This window comes from Pleurodeles waltl, chromosome 7 (assembly GCF_031143425.1).
Source record: "Pleurodeles waltl isolate 20211129_DDA chromosome 7, aPleWal1.hap1.20221129, whole genome shotgun sequence".
NCBI classification, from domain to species: domain Eukaryota; kingdom Metazoa; phylum Chordata; class Amphibia; order Caudata; family Salamandridae; genus Pleurodeles; species Pleurodeles waltl.
This window is the reverse complement of record NC_090446.1, coordinates 784,508,447-784,522,061: the sequence shown is the minus strand read 5'-3', so window position 1 is coordinate 784,522,061 and position 13,615 is coordinate 784,508,447.

The window sequence follows — 13,615 nt, the reverse complement described above, 5'->3', positions numbered from 1 at the left end:
AAACATTCCGACACCCCTCTCCCACACCAACCCCTAAGCTTGGTTGAGAAGCATGCCCAACTTGGTCTAAAGAGAACAGTTATGAGAGACATCCCTTGGGGCGAAGTGACTCCGGGCATATGGCCGGCTGGCGGGTTCAAAGTCCCTGTAGGGTGCAGCACAACAGTGACATTGCCCCAGTGTATCCGGTGAGCCTCCAGTGTCAGAGATCTGCGAGAGTGGCTTAGTCATTGTCACTTAAATCAGCATTCCCGGCAGTCCCCATCAATCCACCTACCGGGTCTCGTTTCATGGTGGCACGTTTGGCAAATTTTAGGGCTGCCTTAGCATCTGTGAAGAAATGTGCTTTCCCGTCAGCCGAAACTCTGAGCGTGGCGGGGTACATTTCCCTCTGAGGTCTGAGGGCCCCCCCACTTACCAGGTTCTCACCCGCACCGCCGCAGCCAGGCCTGCCAATCGCTCCAGCACTCGGCTTCAGGTCATTCCACGGGCCACAGGCCTCAGGCCTCGCACTAGGCCACCGGCCCAACCCGGACCGTGCGTCCCAGCGCAGGTTTCTCCGTTGGCCCGATCTTGCGCTCCCAGGCCGCCTGCCACTCGATCAGCCTCTCACCCTCCCTCCGCCACACGGTCCGTGACATCCGACAAGCCATTCAGGATCCAGAGGCCACGCCTCGGCCTCTGTTCACCAGGCGCTGCCCCATGATGGGCCCCGGTCTGGCCTGGCCCCGCAGTCCCAGGGGGCACAATCATGTGGTGTCGGCTCTTCCAAATGTCGCTCACCACTACAGCATCAGTTGATGTTAGCACTATGCAGTCGTTGCCCTCATTATGTTTGGATTTTGTACTATTTAACTCAGCCGGCCGTCAGAGCCCTCTAAGGTGTGGCCACCTTGCTGCCCGGCGAGACCAATCCCCTGTCCTTATCTTTAATGGCTAAAACAGTAGTCGGTTTCTTAACAATGAATGTAAAAAAACGTTAAGGTAATCAATAAATGTTCTCATTTATATTTAGCTATTTCCAGGTTGCTATGTTTCTTTTTTTGTGTGTGAATCATGCTACTCTTGTGTAGTGAATACTTTGAACTGAGTTGCCTCCAGGTGTGTATATCAGGCGCGATTGAGAGCTCTGGAGGGAAGGCTGTGCGAGTTTCTCACAGTGTCTGTCAGTGGATCAAAAAGGTGTTCAGAATTCATCGGCAACCAACCCTTGGCCTCTCTGCAGAGGACACAGAGCACTGGTCACGTATTCCAGTTGCAATTATGATTCTTTGCAAATATGTGTAAAGGTGGTACACACTAACCAAGTTATTGACCAAGAAAGTAAAAGAAAAAACAGTTCTAAAGGTGAGGACGTGTGTATTTAGGGTGTTGTGAAGTGCATCTAGGAGAAAGTGAAAAAATTGTGCTGAAGACCAAAGAGAGGATGGTTCGAGAGGAACCAAAATATTGTCAGGTGGCAGAATATTGAAATCATAAAAATGTAGTTTACATATTTAATCCAGTCCCTTATGCAGGCGACACTGCTTCTAAAGAACCCCCACTTTTCTCATCCTATTTAACGCTTTGAGTTTGTGGTTTGTTTAGTGACTGCTGCTTGCTCACGCTCAAGTTGAGGAACGAGGCCAGGACAGAATCCACCTCAGACAACAGAGTTAACTTGGGACCGGTGTACGAGCACTCCACCTGTTTTTTATTATCTCTGTCAGATGCCAACGGCCTCAAAGTGCATGCAGTAAAGAGAAATCAGGATGGGGTGCTGGACAAATACCATATGCCTAGCGACTCAATCAAAAATCAAAGGTTCAACAGGAAGCAATTTATGTGTTGTGTCTAGTAAAGATAGTCTGACTGTCTGCAATGGTCTTGGGTTGGGTCACAGGTCATACCTGCAGTTGTCTCAGTTAAACTTTTATGTCTCAGAGGTAGATCCCAGCCACTATCCCTTGGTCATTTGGCCTGACTTGGTAACAGCAGATGGCAGAGGGATCAGGACTAGATCAAGGTTCTACCCACTCGAGTACTTTGAGTATTCATTTTGATGTTCTTTGTTATTGCGATTGTGATAATGTTGCTTGAGCAATTTGAATACTTTACTAACACCATGTCTCCTGGTTAGATGTGGCTGAGCTGTTCTTTCCTAGCCTTGCTGGTATAGCAATTTTCCTGGGTTCAGCTTTTTTGGCTTAGCCACCAGTGCTGATGGGCTTCACTGTGGTACCACTTGGATGATATCATTGTTCTCCCAAACAGAAGGTTGGCCAGAAGTCTTGTTGTATTGCAATGTGGGGTAGTGCACTATGCCCTTCAGAGGTTAGGTGTAGTCTGTTTGATGTTGTTCTGATTATCTCCTATCGAAAGTGAAGTGGTTGCATAAACCTCTTGACCTCTCCATTCATTTGGGGCCAGACGGGGTGACCTTCCAGTGAGCAGTACCCAGCTTTCTTAAGTAGGCTCGAATTCTGCCTCTTGGAATCGGGGCCCTTTGTCTGTTTTTAATATTTTGGGGATGCCGTGAAGATTCTTTTTCCAGTGTTGGATGTGCATGCATAAATCTATTAATGCCATGGGTTTGGATGATTTTCTGTACAAGTGTCAGTGATGATAAATAGTATCCTTTTATCGGAGAGAATACAGAAATCCTTACTGAGGTACATCCACTGAGATTCACAGGCATCTTTTGTAGTGACTGGTGCTGGTAGCTCCAGTTTGTCCTTTGCTTGGTAAAAGTGACAGTTGTTACCTGTTTCTTCGGCCTAAGCATCCATCGGAGTACCACAGCTTTTCCTGTACTCTAGCCTTGATTGTGGTGACACGTTTATGGCCTTGGTGCACCAGTTGAGTCATTCAGTTGAGTCATTTGGTCTCTGAATGACAATAGTATTAAAATCTTATTGCCTCGCGGAGGCAGGCCTTCACTTGTCCACTTACATCATTTGAGACCCTTCACACAGCCAAGAGGGTTGGTTGGGTGGATGAATCTCTATCCTTCAAGTTTGATAGGAACATCTTCCATGTATTGATTCTGGACACTTTGAGTGCCAGCAGAAAGCATGTTTGGCAACTGTGGCATCTGCTAGTTATATTGCTCTTGGGCATTCTGATTGGGCTACAAAACAGACATGCTCTTTGGCCTTCAGGCTTTGGTTTCTTGGCTGTTGTGAGAGGAAGCCATCTGGGTTGTCATAGCCAGGGTGGCCAACTACACCAGATCAATACTTTCGCAGATGTGGGATCAGTTTGGCCCATACACGTAAAGGAGAAAATGGGTGCCGCCCCACTCAGTTCTATGCCTTTGTGATCACTCTGAGACTATTGATTTCAAGCTCTAAGAGGGTGCAGCTTGAAAATGCTATGACTGTCCATGTTTCAGTACACTCTTCTTGGAGGATGACTGCGCCAAGGCCTACCGGATTGCATCAAGTACGAGCTCTGTCATTAGCTTTGGCTTTCAGTATTTCATTACATCACTTAGCAGGGTAATTGCGACTTGACAGAATGCTTGTTGTGTTCCTCTGTCCAGACCCAGGGAAATTTGGATTTGAAAAGCAATGAGCCTTCTCCAGAGGAAGCTGCTGACCACAGTTGTGTTTTGTTGGGCTTTTGCATCCTTGAAGAACACCTTTGTCTGTGTAGTTAATGTCACTTTCAGCTATTCTCTCAGCCTCTGGCAACGCTTTGTGATGGTGTTTGTGTGGATTACGATATCACTGACATTTAAGATACCTTCCAGCCTGAGGGTGTCTCCCTGATAAGTCTCCCTGATAAGTGTTTTGGAGGATATCCATCACTGAAGATATTCTGAAGTTAAGATGCTTGCACCTGTGCAGGTCAACATGTGTGCAAAAGGCAGTAATACACCTCTTGCCCTCATCCAGTTGTAGTTAGTGGTACCCTGAGCTTAGGTCTAGTTTTGAGAACCACTGGGCTTGATTTCATACATTGAGTATGTCATTGATGTTGGGGATGAGATGTCACTCGCTCATGATGGCTTTGTTATGCAATGGCCTGTCAATGCATATGCAAACAGCACCAGTTTGTTTGAGTTTCATTGTTATTACTATGGGGGACACCCATGACGTCAGTCCCAAGTTCTTTTTAATCATGTCAAGAGCTTCCAGTTTTCATATTTCTTCTTCCACCAGCAGCCAAAAGTGGAAAGAAAATGTTTGGTGTCTCAGTGTTGTGGGTTTTATGAAGTGGTCCATGGCCAACTTGATTGGCTTTTCTTTGAGACACCCTGGTCTGTGGAGGAGGTGTTGAAACTCTGCAGTCTGAGTTTTGGCACTGCCTGCATGTACGTTGTATGCACAGGCGATACGTTTCAATTCTGCTAATGCCGAGTTACTAATCAGGGTGCCATTACCTATTTTAGTGACAAAAAGTTTCCACTGTTTCAAAAGAATTAGCAAGTGGCTTGGTAGATGACAATTTAAGGAGGAGCTTCAGTTTGAATTGTTTTAAATTCATGACATTTACCCTGTGCTTGTAAGGCTTGCATGTCAAATTCCTATGTTTGTACTTTGCAGATGGGTCTTACTGATTTGGTGGCATGTAATGCAAAAGATGAAGACTGTTTCTCTGTCCTCATCATCACCATAGTCTGTCCATTGCTAGTTGTGTTGTTTGATATTAGGCACCTTTGTGCAGCACCTTTGGTCTTACATGGGTCACATCCTCTATGCCCATCATGGCAAAGTCATTTGGTTTTCCACAACTGGAGTGTGATTTGCCTTATGCTGGACATTCGGTTGGAGGATGCAGCTCAGCTCTACAGAAACCACAGTTCCATTGATCATTCTCAGTGGTGTTTAACATGCAGGTTCCAACTCTGGGGTGGCCTCCCCCACTGACAACCTACATTGTTTTTTTCTTGTATAGGGGTTGACAAGTCCAGTTGTTCTGTCTTTTCACCCAAACACACCACCTTGGAGTTGCAAGCTCACTGAATGGCATGGGGGCGTTCCGGTGATCCCCTCTAACATGCTCTGTAGGGTTTTTAAGTATGATTAAAAAAAACACATGAAAGATTACAGCTACCCCATTTTTTTTACAGTGTAACCGGCAATGGAGGAGTGATGAAGATGCTGCCCCTGTACCATGTTCTCAATTGTGAAAAGGCTTTAAGGGAATCTGTGAGCTGCAACACTCCTCCCTGGCTCATAAATTGCTCCCGGTCACTGATGAGTAATGCAGCTGTTATTTTCCCTGCATCTCTGTAGTAATCTGAGAAAGAGACTTGGTTGATTTTGCAGCAATTAGGCCGTGTTTGCCATAAACTTGCACAGAATTTAGCTCAATGTCCCAAAATGTCAGCTGAAACGTTGGTGTGGTTGTGTTTATGGGCATGGGCGATAAGTGTTGTTCTATTAACTCATGATGTCATTGCTCACCTGATCAGCTGGTGTACGCTACAGTGAGCCCACACATCGAGTCAGTACTAGAAACTGATGAAGAGTGGTCATGCGCATGCGTGCAGGCCGCATTGCCCAATGAAAAAAAAATCAACCACTTTCACAATCAAAAGGCTGCAGCAGAGTGCAGTTATTTTATTGTTCTGGCCCTCATGGTGATAGGCACACCTATGACGATCAATGCGGTCTACAATAATAGGCACACTACCATTTGCAAGAGTGCCACACAGTATCCTTTTTGTTTTATGGTCCATCTCCTTATTGTACTTCAGTATATTGTTTCAAAAGATCCAGAGAGCTGTTTCACCCCTCTAAGAAGATACTTTCTACATTTTATTTTACTTTGTGAGACCTGGCTGGCATGCATCGACATGGTGATGTGCACACTTGTTTGCACCAGACGGTGATGTGTACACCAATGTGCCTGTAGCACATACACCAGATATGCACACGTATCCGCATGACTTCTATTTAATTTCCTAAGCACAGGTTTACCTTTTACCTTTTGGGGCAATTACTAACAAGTTTATAAATTCATTGAAATATTTTGGTGCTCACATTGAGTCCTGACATGCAATCTGTGAACCCCTCACCACAATTCTTGGACACTCTGGGAGAATGACCTATTCACTTAAGGCAGTGACTTGACACATTTGAGATGTATTTAGGGGTGATGGGGGCATCACGTTTTAGACCGAAACAAAAGATTATTTGCTACTTCATTCCCTGGGTTTCAAGAGAAGGTACACATTTAAGCACCTACCTGATATTGAGTTAGTGGAAGGTCAGGAGCATGACGAGTTTCAGGAGGCTGTCAAGAAGCTAGTAAAAGAAATTGATGTGCCACCAATTTTGGTGGTTTCTAGACATAAAGCCCAGTGAGGATGTAGACATGTACATTTGATAATTGCACAAACATGTTGCTGAATGCCAATTTCAAAATTTCAGTAACTAACTGATACGTCATCAATTCATCTGCCATTGAACTGATAGAAGCATATGTCAAAAGCTGGTTAATCAGTCACTGTTAGATACCATTCTAATAACTAAAATAATTGAAACATCATTCAAATCTGCAAAGGAGATAGATGATAGAAGCAGTGAACATATTAACCCAGTTTGTTGTAAGGAAGAAAGTTGGAGAGGGTAAAAACCTCTACAAGCAAATTGTTGATGGTAGCAACATAGGTATGGGGGCTGCGTTGACACAGGGATTAGGAAAAGAGGAATACACCATTGGATTTGCATCTGAAGTACTCTGTGATGCTAAATTACACAATTCTGTCTTTGAAAAAAGAGCTGCTGGCATGTTTGTGGGCCATTCCGAAGTTTTGGTGCTATCTGTGGGGGAAGTGTTGTGTTTTGCAGACTGATCATAAGCCTTTGGTGTTCATTCTGGGAGGAACACACTAACAACAACATATCTAGTCCAGACAGTTTTTCATCAAGACTAATACAGTTTCAATTTGATGTAGAGCATATTCTTGGTGGGGAGGCACATCAGAGCAGACTATTTATTACATTTTCTCAAAAAGGGGAGTGTCTATGTGGATGGAACCATTGTGTATGATGAGGTTGATGATGAAAGTTGTCTGATTGCTGTAGCGGAGACGAGGAAAGTTGGTCCTTTTTTCAGAGTTGGAGTGGAAGGCTGCCACTGGTAAAGATGCCAATGAGAAATTAGTAACCAAAGACATCAAGGAGGGTTGTCCTAAGGAGAAAATCCTTGACCCTAGTATCCAACTCTTCAGTAAGGTCTCTGAGGAATTGTCTCTGATGGATGGTTTAGCTACGAGACTTGATAAAGTGATCCCTCCCAAGAGACTCAGGATGCTGATTCTAGTAAGCAACCACGAAGGACATTTTGGAGGCACGTTTACCAAACATAGCATGCAATTGGCTGTATGTATGATTGTGCTGTATGCTCTACAAGTGACAAGAATCTGAAGGCAGCCAACCCCCCCCCCCCAATACCCATTGAATGTCCCACAGGTCCATGATTAAAACTTGGTATTGACTTTTTTGGGCCTTTGATTTCCCTTCCCTACCACTCATGAAATACCCCGCTACTCATTGATTATTACTTCTAGTGGCCAGAGGTCAGATTTGTGGGGGAATCTGATTCCAAGGGTGTGTTGAATTTTCTAAACATAGAAAGATGAGAGATGTTTCCCAGAAATTCAGTTTTTTGGCAATGTGGTTAATTTTGTGGTCCATCTGACGTGGAGAGCTTCCCAAAGATGAGCAGTCTCAGACATTTCAAGAGTTCTCTTTATCATCCCGAAACCAACGGTCTGGTTGAGTGTGATAACCGTATTTTAGCAAAGGGTGTGGGTGGTCTTTGTCAAATAAATGTGTGGGGAACACAGCTGTTCAAACCATGTTGTGGTTTTACAGGACCATGCCTCAGTTGTTGACACATTTTTCCTCTTTCGAGCTATTTAGGGGTAGAACACCTACTACCCAATTTAGACCTGCTTGGATATCAAGAATATGACCGTTGAGGATTTAGATCCAGTTGTGCGTAAAAACTTTACCAATGTCCAACACAAGCAAAACAACTACTACGATAAGAAGATCTAAAGGTCAGGTGTGTGTTAAACCTGTTACTTTGGAGGACTATCTGCGTATAAAGGAATGTATGTTTGTCAAGAAAGGAACCAGTTATGTTTGACTAAATATGTGGCAGTGCTGTACGTGTTGATGGTCGCCATTGGTGGAATATTGCAAAAGGTTGTCAAAGTTTCACACAACCAAGGTAAGTGTCAAGATTGGTGGGAAAAATTATGGCCCTCATTACAACATTGGTGGTAAAAGCTGCTTACCGCCGTGCAGAAGCCTGCCAACACACCACCGCGGCCGTGGAATTCTGCCACAGCTATTGTGACCCACAGCACGGAATCCGCCAAAATTCAGACACCCACACAAGTCCGCCACACCAAAGGTCAGTGATAAACTGGCGAAAACAAAACCTCCACCGTCACGCCAACAGAAATATGCCCACACTATCACAACACATGAATCCACGCGGCGGTCTTTCAACCGCGGTATTCCATTTGAAGTACACATCGCCGTGCTCAAAATGCACACACATTTACAGAACACTACCACATTGGACAATTCAAAATACACACACCTGATACACATACACACACCCATTATAAAACAGACACCAGAAAAACTGTTACCCACGCCCTCGTCACAAGCCGCCTGGACTACGGAAACACCCTATACGCAGGAACCACCGCAAAACTTCAGAAACGTCTCCAGCGCATACAAAACACCTCTGCACGCCTCATCCTCGACGTACCACGCAACAGCCACATATCCGCCCACCTGAAACACCTGCACTGGCTCCCCGTCAACAAAGGATCACCTTCAGGCTCCTCACCCACGCACACAAAGCCCTCCACAAAAAGGGCCCCGAATACCTCAACAGTCGCCTTGCCTTCTACACACCCACCCGCCAACTTCGCTCAACCAGCCTCGCTCTCGCCGCCGTCCCTCGCATCCGCAGAACCACCGCTGGAGGTAAATCCTTCTCCTACTTGGCAGCCAAGACATGGAATTCCCTTCCAGTCCTCCTCAGGACTACCCAAGACCACCTCGCCTTCAGGAAGCGCCTCAAGACCTGGCTCTTCGAGCAGCAGTAACCCCCCCCAGCGCCTTGAGACCCTCATGGGTGAGTAGCGCGCTCTATAAATGCCTTGATTAATTGATTGATTGATTGATTGACCCACAAACCCCTACGACAACAATTACAGAGAGAAGGCCAGAGAGAGACACCACAAACAACTACTAAGCATCCACAGGCACACAATACCATCACCCACAGAACTTCCACGCACCTCACACAACACACCACTAAATATCACCCCACTTATCACTATACACATCACCCCACACATCACCCACACCACCCCATGGCACGGCAAAGACACCCCAGGTTCTCTGAGGAGGAGCTCAGGGTCATGGTGGAGGAAATCCGGGTAGAGCCGCAGCTATTCAGATCACAGGTGCAGCACACCTCCATAGCTAGGAAGATGGAGCTATGGCGCAGAATAGTGGACAGGGTTAACTCAGTGGAAAAGCACCCAAGAAATAGGGATGACATCAGGAAGAGGTGGAACGACCTACGGGGGAAGGTGCGTTCCGTGGTCTCAAGACACCACCTTGCGGTTCAGCGGACTGGCGGCGGACCCCCACCTCCTCCCCCACAACTAACAACATGGGAGGAGCAGGTCTTGGCGATTCTGCATCCTGAGGGCCTCGCAGGAGTAGATGGAGGCATGGACTCTGGTAAGTCAAAGCTTTACTATTACATCCCCCACCCTACCTGCATGCCATCACATACCACACCACCAACAGAAGAGGCCCACAGTGATGACAGCAGCTCTGTCCAACTGGATCTAGATGACCAGCCCGGCCCATCGGGGACCTCGGGACAGTCAGTTTCCCTCACACAGTCACAGACCACTAAAGACCTTCCCCCCTCTGGAAACAACAGCACAGCACCCATCCAGTGGGCCCATACCTCTGTCCCCAGGACACATCAATCAGCAGTGTGTCCACCACTACAGGGAACCCAGGATAACCCACCACCCTAACAATAACAGGGACCTGGGGGCAGTGATAGTGGGCACACGGTCTAGGGGACGGAGGCCCAGGAACACAGGAGAACTGGGAGGGCTGCTGTGCGACAGGGGGAGGACAGGCCAAGGGAACCCACTCTCCACGAGGCCCTCTCCAACATCATGGGAGCCTACCACCACTCCCAGGAGACAATGGCAACGGTACTGGGCAAGTTTCAGGAGACCCAGCGCCTGTAGGAGGAACAGTATTTGGGCTTCAGGGAGGAACTCAGAGCCATCATTTCCACCCTGGGAACCATCGTAGGGGTGCTGAAGGAAGTACTCAACACCAGGAGGGACACTGTGGCACAACAAGGGGCCCCTGACACTAGCATGGACGATGAACTGCCCACCACCTCCGCCGGCGCTATTGGACAGGAGGCACCGCCACAGGACCACCACACCAGCACCCTACCCCCTGCAGAGGGAGAACTACCCCGCAAACGGTCCCTGAGATCCAGGACAAAGACAGAGAACAATGCCAAGACCCCCGCCAAGAGATGAGACCACCCTGAATGTCATCCTTCTGTCCCACTTTGTCACCCTGTCCATCCTCAAACTGCCCCAGCTCCACTTCCTATGCCCATTTGGGCAATGAACCTGTGAGACTAATAGACTGGACTCTGCCATGGACATTCCTCCACCATCACCCCTCACCATTTTACAACCCCCTCCAATATTGAGCACTTAAATACACACCCTTGAAGCACAAAACAATCTGGAGTCAGTCTGTGATTTCGAAATAGTGTATTAGCAATTACAGTGGCAAAATGCTCTTTCAATTGTAATGTCAACATACCTATGTCACACAGCTCTAGTCCATGAGGAAACAAAGCAGATGTCACATTGTCGGACACACATCTGTGAAATCGTAAGGGAAAGCGACAACTCAGTGACGATACACTGGGTGAAAACGACAGACAGTAGAGAGGTAGTAGTGTTAAAGTACATGTAGTAGGCAGGTTTGTATTCTTACCTGTGTCTCACTGGAAATATTGCAGGATCACCGAGTTCCTGCTGTCCATGTCTGCTTCCCCATCTTCACTATCCACAGGCTCCACAGCTGCAACAACACCACCATCTCGACCATCCTCCTGCAGAAAAGGCACCTGTCGTCGCAAAGCTAAGTTGTGAAGCATACAGCAGGCCACGATGATCTGGCACACCTTCTTTGGTGAGTAGAATAGGGATCCACCTGTCAGATGGAGGCACCTGAACCTGGCCTTCAGGAGGCCGACGGTCCGCTCTATTATCCGCCGAGTTCACCCATGGGCCTCATTGTAGCGTTCCTCTGCTCTTGTCCTGGGATTCCTCATTGGGGTCAGTAGCCATGACAGGTTGAGGTAACCAGAGTCACCTGCAAATGGCGAGGGACAACTCTTTGGTGAGTAGAATAGGGATCCACCTGTCAGATGGAGGCACCTGAACCTGGCCTTCAGGAGGCCGACGGTCCGCTCTATTATCCGCCGAGTTCACCCATGGGCCTCATTGTAGCGTTCCTCTGCTCTTGTCCTGGGATTCCTCATTGGGGTCAGTAGCCATGACAGGTTGAGGTAACCAGAGTCACCTGCAAATGGCGAGGGACAACTGTTAGACACACACTAACCTGTAGGGAGATCCCCAGACCCAGACAACCATTCCCACTGACTTGCTTCCAGGTGCTCACCTATTAGCCACACACAGTGCCTCTGGAGTTGACCCATCACATAAGGGATGCTGCTATTCCGCAGGATGTAGGGGTCATGCACTGAGCCAGGGAACTTGGCATTCACATGGGAGATGTACTGGTCTGCCAAACACACCATCTGCACATTCATGGATTGATAACTCTTCCGGTTTCTGTACAACTGTTCACTCCTGCGGGGGGTACCAAAGCCAAATGGGTCCCATCAATGGCACCTATGATGTTGGGGATATCTTCCAGGGCATAGAGGTCTCCTTTAATTGTAGGCAATTCCTCCAACTGAGGGAAAACGATGTACCTCTGCATGTGTTTCAGCAGGGCAGACAACATTCTGGACAACACGTTGGAAAACATAGGCTGGGACATCCCTGATGCTATGGCCACTGTTGTTTGAAATGACTCACTTGCAAGGAAATGGAGTACTGACAGCACCTGCACTTGAGGGTAGATTCCTGTGGGATGGCGGATAGCTGACATCGGTCTGGCTTCAGCTGGGCACACAGTTCCTGGATTGTGGCACGGTCAAGCCTGTAGGTGATGATCACATGTCTTTCCTCCATTGTCGACAGGTCCACCAGCGTTCTGTACACCGGAGGATGCCGCCATCTCCTCACAAGTCCCAGCGGACGGTGCCTATGAAAGACAACAGCGAGCACAGAGTCAAACAACTCAGAGGTACGTACCCACAGCTTACACAGAACACGAATCATAATCCGATATTTGTCCTATATGTGTGTTGAGGCTAGGTATGTGTGACGCAGTTAAAAATTAAGCCATGTGGGCCCCTGAAATGGCCGTTGCCTGACCTGTAAAGTGGGACAATGGGATGTGAGGTAACTATGCTGGCGATGTACACTGTCGCGGTAGGCGGTCGAAGACCGCGGTGCATTTGCTGCATTGGTTAACATTGGACCCTATGGGTCCCAGGAGCCAATGACGATGTACGCCGGCTGTGACGGTACGCACCGCCGCGGACGTGACCGCCATTTTCTATCTGTTCAATCACTTTATACCTGATCTTCGACAGGAGAGGACCTACACTGCAAGTGCTGCTGTGACCTCAGTCTGGAAGAGACAATGGCTCGTGTGTCTGGGGAAAGGGCCCCTGCCTTCACATCGGAGGAGTTGGAGAAACTCGTGGATGGGGTCCTCCCCAGTACACGCTACTCTATGGTCCTCCAGACAAACAGGTAAATACACTGGGAGCATGCTGTACGGGCTATGCCTGTGTGGAGTGGGGTGGATGAAAGATGGGGGAGATTGAGGCGTGCATGAAACAACAGTGAGTGCATGTGCATCATGGCAAGGGAAGGGATGTGGGCCAATGACTGTGACAGTGCATTTGGTAATAATTTTTCTTTTCCCCCTTACAAATCATGTAGGTCAGCGGCCACCAGAAAAAAGATATTTGGCGTGCTATCGCCAAGGACGTCCGGACCCTGGGGGTCTACCACAGACAGAGCACCCACTGCCGTAAGAGATGGGAGGACATTCGCTGCTGGAGCAAGAAGACGGCGCAGGCCCAGCTGGGCATGGCCTCCCAACGTGGGAGGGCTGCCCGTCGCACCATGACCCCCCTGATGTTCAGGATCCTGGCGGTGGCGTACCCAGAGTTGGATGGGCGCTTGGGGGCATCACAGCAGCCGTAAGGGGGTGAGTACACTCTCATTCTGCTGATTCTGCATGCAGTGGAGGTGTCTGGGTGGGGGAGGTGGGCTGTGGGTTTCCCTAGGCCAGGGCAAGTTTAGTAGGCAAGATACCCTTGTTCTGGCAGACCCTGTGGCACCCCACCCCATCTGTGTACAGTGCCAAGTACATCTAGTCAGGCTCCTGTGTCATCCATGTGTGCAGATGTCGTCCATAGCCTTGTAGGCCATGTCCCAGGG